Source organism: Penaeus vannamei, chromosome 18, assembly GCF_042767895.1.
Source record: "Penaeus vannamei isolate JL-2024 chromosome 18, ASM4276789v1, whole genome shotgun sequence".
Classification (NCBI taxonomy): Eukaryota; Metazoa; Arthropoda; class Malacostraca; order Decapoda; family Penaeidae; genus Penaeus; species Penaeus vannamei.
This window is the reverse complement of record NC_091566.1, coordinates 14,771,090-14,781,089: the sequence shown is the minus strand read 5'-3', so window position 1 is coordinate 14,781,089 and position 10,000 is coordinate 14,771,090.

Below are 10,000 nucleotides of genomic sequence, written 5' to 3'. Positions count from 1 at the left end.
TCATAATGATTGTAATGATGACAACTATAAGGAACAATATTATTATGCTTATCATCATAATCATCATTATCATTTCTGTTGTTGTTCTTCTAGTTGCTGTTGTTGTTATTGTTGTTATGATTATGATTATTACTATTATGATGATGATGTTGGTTACCCTTGTCATCATTGTTATTATTGTTATTATTATCATTATTGTTATTGTTATTCTGTTATTATTATCATTATTATTGTCATTATTATTTTTTATCATCATCATCATTATTACTATTATCATAATTACTATCATTATCATTGTCATCATTATCACTATTATTGTTATTATCATTATTATCATTATTGTTATTATTATTATTATTATTATTATAATTATCATCATTATCCTTATTATTATTGTTATTATTATTATTATTATTATTATTATTATTATTATCATTATAATTATTATTATTATTATTATTATCATTATTATTATTATTATTATCATTATTATTATTATTATTATTATTATTATTATTATTATTATTATTAATATTATTATTATTATTATTATTATTACCATCATCATCATTGGCATTATCATTATCATTATTATTATCATTATCAATAATAACTTTCATCCTTCTTAATACCGTTATTATCATTATTATCATGGTTATTGCTACTACTTTTATTATTGTTATTATCATTATTATCTTTGTTATTATTTTTGCTATTATTATCATTATCATTGTTACTAGTAGTAGTAGAAAAGTAGTAACAGTAGTGATAGTAGTATCATTATTGTTATCATTATTAATTGTAATGATAGTATCATTATTAGTAGTGTACTATCAATATCGTTTCTTTTATAATAATTGGTGATCAGTATTGATTGTTATCATCTAAATTATGGTTATTTTACTCTTATCATATCGCAAATATCATTACCATCATGAGTTATCATTACTATCATCATTATCATTATCATAATTGTTATTGTTAATATAATTGTCATTATCAATATGTATGAATATACTTATTCATTTGTTATTATAATTGCCATCATTATTATCAATATTAGCATCATTGTTATCATTATTATTGTTATTATTATCATCATTATCATTACAATTATTTTCATTAATACCATTATTGATATTATTATCATTATCATTATTATTTTTTTCTCTTTTTATTATTATTATTGTTATTACCATTGTTATTATTATCATCGTTTTCTTCTGTTACTATCATTACTATTATTATCATTATCATTATTATCATTATCAATATCATCATTATTTTTATTATTTTCTGCATTTTACTATTATCATTGTAGTTATTAATATTTCTATTTCTATGATTATTATTATCATCATCATTATTGTCATTACTATTATTATGAACTTTTTCATCATCCTTGTTATGACTATTATTATTATCAACAATTTTATTACAATTATTATTTTGGTTATTTTCATCATTATCATTATTATCATCATTGTCATTATCATGAATATTATAATTATCATTATCTTTATCATTATCATCATTATCATTATTATCATCATCTTTATCGTCATTACCTCCTCCAAGGAGGTTATGTTTTTGGTAGCGTTAGTTAGTTAGTTTACTTGTTTGTAGGTTAGTAGGATAATTCAAAAAGCTATAATTGTCATTATTATTATTATCATTATTACTCTTACTGTTATCCTTATTATTATGAAAACCATTTTTGCTACCATTATCCTTATTTCGAAAACCGTTATTGCTATCATTATTGCCACCATCCTACTGATCGGTTTCGTGGTTATAACTATTATCATCAGCCATGATCATGACTATTCTAGATTGTCAAACAGTATCAGTATCATTATTCTTACTGTCAATATTATCATTACTGTTATTCTTATTAGTGCTGCAGAAACTACTACAAGATCTTATTCTCTATATTACCTAATTATTATTACCTCAATATTCTCTATATTACTTAGCCGCCATTTTTGTTATTATCACCGATACTGTTATTATTATTTGCTGTGATAACAACAGCTGTAGTATCAACGGCGAATTTATATCAGTTGATACTATTATTTTTATTGAAGTGAAATAAGCTCCCAGACAACCTCCGATGCTGAGGAAGATCCGTCCCTTCAGCTTTCTCGTGAGCCTGAAAAAGTTCCCTCCACGTGCTCATGGCGCCAGCAAATGAAGTGCTTTCCGCGACGCCAGATATCTCAACATGGGGCAGCTCGAATCCTCTCAGCATTCCATCGATGTATAAGTTCTATTGGGCTGTCTGACAACATGATTTGTTTGATAATCATTGTTATAACTATTACTATCATTATCATTGTTGTCATTATTGCCCTTATTACTATTACCAGTTTTATTATCACTGTCATTGTATTTTGTCATTGTTATTGTTTTTTATCATTATGACAATAATTTCATTATCATGATTATCGTCATCATTATTTACTTTTATTGTTGATGGATGCTACGATCTTTCCTATCATTCTTATCAAGTTATCATCATTAGTGTCATCAATGGTATTTCTATATCATTATCACTTTTACCATTGGACAGGCAAAAGACTAAACAGCATAGTATGCGACTAATATACGCAACAAATGCTATGTTTGTAAAACTGTTCCTTGCAAGCCACAGTTAAGGATGGCGAATATTTGAAGAGTGAATGTGTTTCGGAAATATCTTTATTGGTTTTATTTTTACCATTGCTATCTATTGACTGAATAACAATAATAGTCGCTGTTATGATTATTATAGTCATTATTTCTGCTTTCATTATTGTTATTATTAATATTACTATATCATAATCATTATTATCATTATTATGATCATCATTATCACATCAGCATTGCTATCATCATTAATATCATGATCATCATTATCATTGCTATAATCACTTTTATCATCATTATCATTATTATCATCAACATCATTATCATTATCATGATCATCATTATCATTGCTATAATCACTTTTATCATCATTATCATTTTTATCATCAACATCATTATTATTATCATGATCATCATTATCTTCATTTGTTATCACTTCTCATGTTTCTTTTAGCAAGCCAAAGTACATCGGCCTAAAGCATATACCATTCCTATTGTTCCTAAAGTTTTTAGTGTTTTGCTTTCCTTTGCAGACAGCTGTGCCTGAGGATCCTTGTCACTTCAAGGATTGCATTATGCTGCAATCTATCTACGCTGCCGGCAACTCCGATCATTGCTGTCTATGTATCAAATTTCGGAGACGAAATCGAATGCACCAATTCACCACTTGTACAAGTTACAAGTACCCCTATGGTCTTGTGGCTTCTCTCGTGCCCCAAAGCGCAACTAATGCTACTTTTTCCTAATGCCTGTGCCCATCTGCTTTTGGATCCAAGTTATGCATTCTTCTGCGATATGCCAGATACTCTTTTCCGACATGTAACCTACAAACAGATTATGCATCTTCCTTGTTCCGTGAACGGTATTGGTTCGCATTGCTCGGTCCTGGGCGAGTATCAAAGTTCCCTCAGATCCTTACTTTAAACCCTTGGCAACGACGCATCTCTTGTGGATCATAGCCTAACCTAACCTAATCCAAGGTTATAAGAATTACTCATTATCATAACAGCTCTGAAGTATGTAAGAGAAATTAATTATTCTTGCTGCTGTGAATATCTTGTACATTTGTTATATATACATGACATTTTATGTATATGTGTATATGTAGCATATTATATGTATACCACATTATATTACATAATATATCATATATACATTTATATAGGCCTATAAATGTGTGCGTGTGCGTGCGTGCGTGCGTGTGTGTGTATGCGTGTGTGCGTGTGTGTGTGTGTGTGTGTGCGTGCGTGCGTGCGTGCGTGCGCGCGTGTGTGTGTGTGTGCGTGTGTGACAACTGACTAAACAATTCGCAAGGTTAGGTCACAGTCGAGCGATCGGCGAATCTTCCAGTCTTGTATCAATCAGCTTCAGTTGGTTTCACCTTATAGTTCAACTCCCTCACATATTGACCATGTAGTGCTTTTGTTTTATTCCCTCTCCTTTGCAAAATTTCGACCTTCGTCTTTCCCTGACCTAAAATCTGTTTATCTTTTGCCGCTTTCGGTCGTCCGTCAGTACTTTCTCAATGCACTCAAGTGAACACAAGACAACACGATGGGCTCTCCAACCCCATCTCCCGCGGCCTGCTTCTCCTTGGGGTTTGGAGTCCTGTGCGATGTCGTTCCCTTGTCATTCCGTCCTTCTTATCTCTTTTGTCGTTCATCTGAACAAACATATTAGTAAAACTTTCCTTTGTTTTTATGCTACTGATTACGTTTCTTCCATTCAGCTTTGGCCTGAAGATTTTTCCACCCTCCCGAAGTAATTTGTCACCAGCTTCCACCCCCTCCCCCATCTCATCTTTTCATTACTCGTCTGTCTGGGATGACAATACTGCCACGTGAGATATTTTACCTCTTTTCATCACGAGTGTTGCACATTTGATGATTCCAAAGTTCATCTCATTTTCCTACGAAAGATACGTACTATATTCATCAACATATCAGCCCGGTTTCATGCTCTTACAATTAAAGACCATCCATAATTAGATGGTTGATCACTCCTTTTTCGTATCCTGCCTATACCTTCCCCAGTACCATCGTTAGTAGCACGAGTGCGATGTCAAAATTAGGATGAATGGCTGTCTCCTTGAAAAAAATATTTCTTTTCCCAATCACTTCCTCCGTGATGTTAGTTTTGTGCATTAGGTTTGAATGGTGTTCTCCAATACGTTAAAACATGCTCAACTATTTTGTAAAGGCGCATCTGTATGATTGATCCACGCCATTCTAAATCCTGTCAAGCCACTTATAGAAATCTTGATTATCATTCTGTCCATAAGGAAAATAATTTTGTCCTTACATCGTTCCTTGCATCGTTTCTATTCTGATACTAAGAAGTCTCATTCCTCTAAATTTCCGTAAGTTTCTGCTAAAAGTCCCGTGGAAGTTTACTCATGTCAACGAGACACAAATAATGGGTCTAAAAGTTCGTTACTACATTTCCTTTGTCATTCTATTTTAAAGCCGGACTGCCTTTGCGATGGCCATCCGGCCTGATGTACAGTTCTGTAGGCATTTTTGTGTCTGCCAGACAAGTCTTTCATAGCAGCCAGAAAAGTTTTCCAGCCAGTATCCTTGCAGCCCATCTACGGGATTTCCAATTCGTTAACCTTTTAGCCTATTTTATGGTCATTCAGTCAGCGATGGCAGTCGTTTTGCTTGGGTGCTTATTTGGATCCTGTTTATGTTTATTTTATCCTTGTTGTCTCACGGTGTTCGAATGGTTTGTCGTAATGTTAGTCTATATATGCGGGCTCTGCTCTGCGCCAGGCTTAGGCCCGTACTTTTAAAACCTTTCGCCAGGGCTGGCGAAAGGTTTCGCCGGGCGATCTGGAATTTCGTACTTTTACTAAGGCCCGTACTTTTAAAACCTTCGCCAGTGCTGGCGTTCACCTGGCGAAGCTTTGCCAGGCGAACCTCTGAGTGAGGGAGGTCTTACTTTAAAACCCAACGTTCGCCAGGCGCTAACATCTTGCATTCCCGCTAAATCTAGCGCAAATTTGTTTACATCTGCAGTGCACGTAACATAACCTAAACTTAATTATTAACCTCGAGAGAAGACGAAAATGTTTCCGCAATAGTCTCACTTTATACTATAACAAAGGAGTTAAAATTTAACTTTATGCTATAACAAAGAAGTTGAAAATATCTTTATACTATAACAAAATTAACTTTATACTTTATGCTATACTACACTTTATACTATAACAAGGTTAACTTTATGGTCCGTACTTTTAAAACCTTTTGCTTTTTCTCGCCTTTTTTTTCATTCGCCGAAGCGCTAGATTTATCAGGAATCCAAGATGTTAGCGCCTGGCGATCCCTTTCGTTCACCTGCCTTAGTTTAAAAGTAAGGCCTCCCTCCCTCACTCAGATGTTTGAATACCATTTTCTTGCTTTCAAGTTATAAATTAGTAACATATTTGTGTATGATAGGATGTAGGAATCACATTGAAATTCTGAAATATCTTAAAATCATAATTTATTATGAAATAACGTATATACGTATTTTTTTCAAGACCTTCGATGTTCCAGTCGAGAGCTCAAGACATCAGCTGTATTCCTACCCCCCTACCCCTACCCCCCACCCTCGAGATGACTTATTTAGATTTAGGTTGTTATTTTGGTTGTAAGGATAATGTTCTTTTCACAAATATTACCAGAAGTGTTATTTATGGCGGCATGTTTACTTTTGGCTATAGAAACATGGCTGTAGTGCTCCAACGCCCTATAATGTAGGCCTTGTAGGCCTACAGTTCAATATCTTACATCAGTTAGGAATAGTAAAATAGTAATTTTTAAACTCTTGTTAAAGTATAAAGTTATTTTTTGTATAAAAGTATAAGGCTGATATAGTATAGTATAAAGTACTTCTAAAACCTTTCGCCAATGCTGGCGTTCACCTGGCGAAGCTTCGCCAGGCGAACATCTGAGTGAGGGAGGCCTTACTTTTAAAACCAAGGCAGGTGTTCGCCAGGCCTGGCGAACGAAAGGGATCGCCAGGCGCTAACCTCTTGGATTCCTGATAAATCTAGCGCTTCGGCGAATGAAAAAAAAGGCGAGAAAAAGCAAAAGGTTTTAAAAGTACGGGCCATAAAGTTAACCTTGTTATAGTATAAAGTGCAGTATAGCATAAAGTATAAAGTTAATTTTGTTATAGTATAAAGATATTTTCAACTTTGTTATAGCATAAAGTTAAATTTTAACTCCTTTGTTATAGTATAAAGTGAGACTTGCGGAAACAACATTTTCGTCTTCTCTCGAGGTTGATAATTAAGTTTAGGTTATGTTATGTGCACTGCAGATGTAAACAAATTTGCGCTAGATTTAGCGGGAATGCAAGATGTTAGCGCCTGGCGAACGTTGGGTTTTAAAGTAAGACCTCCCTCACTCAGAGGTTCGCCTGGCGAAGCTTCGCCAGGTGAACGCCAGCACTGGCGAAGGTTTTAAAAATACGGGCCTTAGCGTTGAGTTTTTCCCTTCCCTAATGGAATTTCATATTTTAGAATACTTTGTTTATATTGTTTATTCCATGTCTCTGCCTTTTTATTTTATTTGGAGCTGCAACTCTTTGCTTCAAGTCTTCAACTATAACATTAATATCTTTGGCTTTTATATAATACTTATTCTCCAGACCTTTTACTCTCTCCCTTCCTATTCCAGTATTCAACTAACCGCGGCCTTGCTACGAGTAACTGATTCTTTTCTGTGAAACCGGCAACCAGTATCATGTACTAAATCTCATTTACCTCCTTCTCTATGCATCTGAGGTTCATAGTTGCTTCTCCATCTGACCACAATTCTTTGTTTAACTCTCTAGCTACCTGGTATTCTTGATTTCCGCCTTGGTGCACCTCCTTAGAGACATTACACATTTGTTTGGATGTCTTCATTAGGGATGCTCGATTGTATTTCCTTTTTTATCCTATTATCTCCTAACATTCTATTTCCTCTCTTCCTGCTTTGACTCTCCTGTATCTCTCCAGAGTTCTATAGAGGATAGCAATCCATTTGCTATAACGCTGAACTGCTAGTCTTTGTTCAGTGATGTTAAAGGCACCTAATTCTCTCTGAATGGCAGTCGAAATTGTCTGTATCCTTTAGTCCTTAGTTCACCTTTATAGAAACCTTTCACTGCATGCTTAGTAACTTCTTTCGTTTACATTCTTGCTTGTTTCTTAGGGGCGCCTGCCGAGCGAGACCTTCTTCGCCTGGTGTTCCAGCCTCACTCACGCTGTTGCCTGACACAGGATCTTTTGATATTACGCTTTTGAGGTGCGTTACGACAACTAATCTTATGGAGGCATCTAGGAATAGATAGATAGATAGATAGATAGATACATTACTTTTTCTTCCATGTTGGTAGTCACTTAAGGCTACCGGGTCCCACTTAGCCGGTGAAATATTTCATATAAGAGTTTTTCTTCTGTGAAAGCTGTCAACCAAGAATGATGGCTTAAAAGTATTATTTCCACAATTATCTTCATTGTTGTTATCATCATCGCTATCACAATATTGTCGTTTTTTATCCTCGTTATTGTATTACCATTGCTTTCATCATTATATTCATCAGTATATGAATCATTAAAATTATTATCATTATTCTGATTATCATTACCACTACCATTATAATCACTATCCTCATCCTTATTATAATTACTACTAGTTAAATACCATCATCAATCACCGTTGTCACTATCCTATTGCAATAACTTTTAGTTCCCTTTCGACATAAAAAAAACAATGGCAAATGCTCCTTTTATTTACTCGAAACGAGTCCTACGAGTAGCCGATATGAAGCTGACCGGAGAGAGTCATAAAACAGAGAGGCGCTGAATTTGGGTTTGTTGCAAGAGATCATCGTCTTGTCACAACGGGAATTGTTTCTGCCGCTGGACTGGGTATAATCCTTCTCAAGAGAATGTTTTATTTCTATTTTTGTTTATTCTTATTTATTTATTAGGGAGGTTATGGTATGTTTTGTTCTGTTCATTTGATCTACGCATACTTCTAGAGATAAAAGCCAACACAGCCTGGTTCTTCACGTGCAGATAGCTATATAGAGCTATATAGTCTTAACGATCAAAGTAACACGGACATCAACCCCGTGTAAATAGATGGATTCCATGATTTACTCATTCAAATGACCGGTTTGTACCAAATGAAATTACTCCGGGCATCAGCGCCATACAGCCAGCCCAGGGGAAGTAGGCGGCTGGGCCCAAACCCCCGTAAATGTGGGAAGTGAAAGGAGTAACGAGAGAGTATTTCCCGTCACACCTGGCCTTAATTGCTGGAAGGTAATGGGGAAGGATGCAGGTGTCCGTGTCACTTCTGAAAGATATTCATAACTATAAAGAAAGGATGGTTTCAAATAATGATATTCCCACCTTGTCTAAAATTCGGTTCGTTTAGATTGCTTATCAAGATAGCATACATTAGCATACAAGTACGGTGTGTCACTCACTACCAGCAATATATATCTCTCTCTATCTTTATACATGCACACACACATATATATATATATGTATATGTGTGGGTGTGTATGCATGTATGTATGTATGTATATATATGTATGTATATATGTATATATATATATATATATATATATATATATATATATATATATATATATATATATATACATATATATATACATGCATCTATCTATATATGTGTAGATAAATGTGTGAGTGATATATATATATATATATATATATATATATATATATATATATATATATATATATATACATATATAACATACATACATTCATATATATACATATATATATATACATATATATATATATATATATATATATATGCACATATATATATAGATAGATAGATAGATATGTTTTACCTATGTTTACACTCGAAATCTTGCGCGCGCATCTGTCTCGTCAGAAAGTCATTTGTTTATTATGTCTTGTTAGTCACGACCCGGTCTTTTGCAAACGAAACGAATGATAAAGAGGAAAACGTAACAAAACGAGAAAGAAAACTACCGGAATTTCCTAAAAATATTTTCCCAGTACTGAGCTTTTAATTTTTCGAGGATCCGAGTAGTGTTTCTTATAAACCAGTTTCTTATACAAAAAATAAAAAAATAAATAAAAAAATGCGTACTGTATAATTCGCCCCTCTGGCGCCCGTACACGTCGACATTCACTCAGGAAGTCTTCAACCCATCAAAGGCAAGTCTTCTTTTATTAAGCTTTGTCATAACCACTAGTTACTTGGGAGTCTAGGCCTACTTCAAATTGTTGCCATTACTTGTCCTAAAAGATGAATGTTTAAGGTTTAGGAATAAATATTGATTCAAATCTCACTTCATATTTTATAACACAAAATTCGCTTTCTTTCGA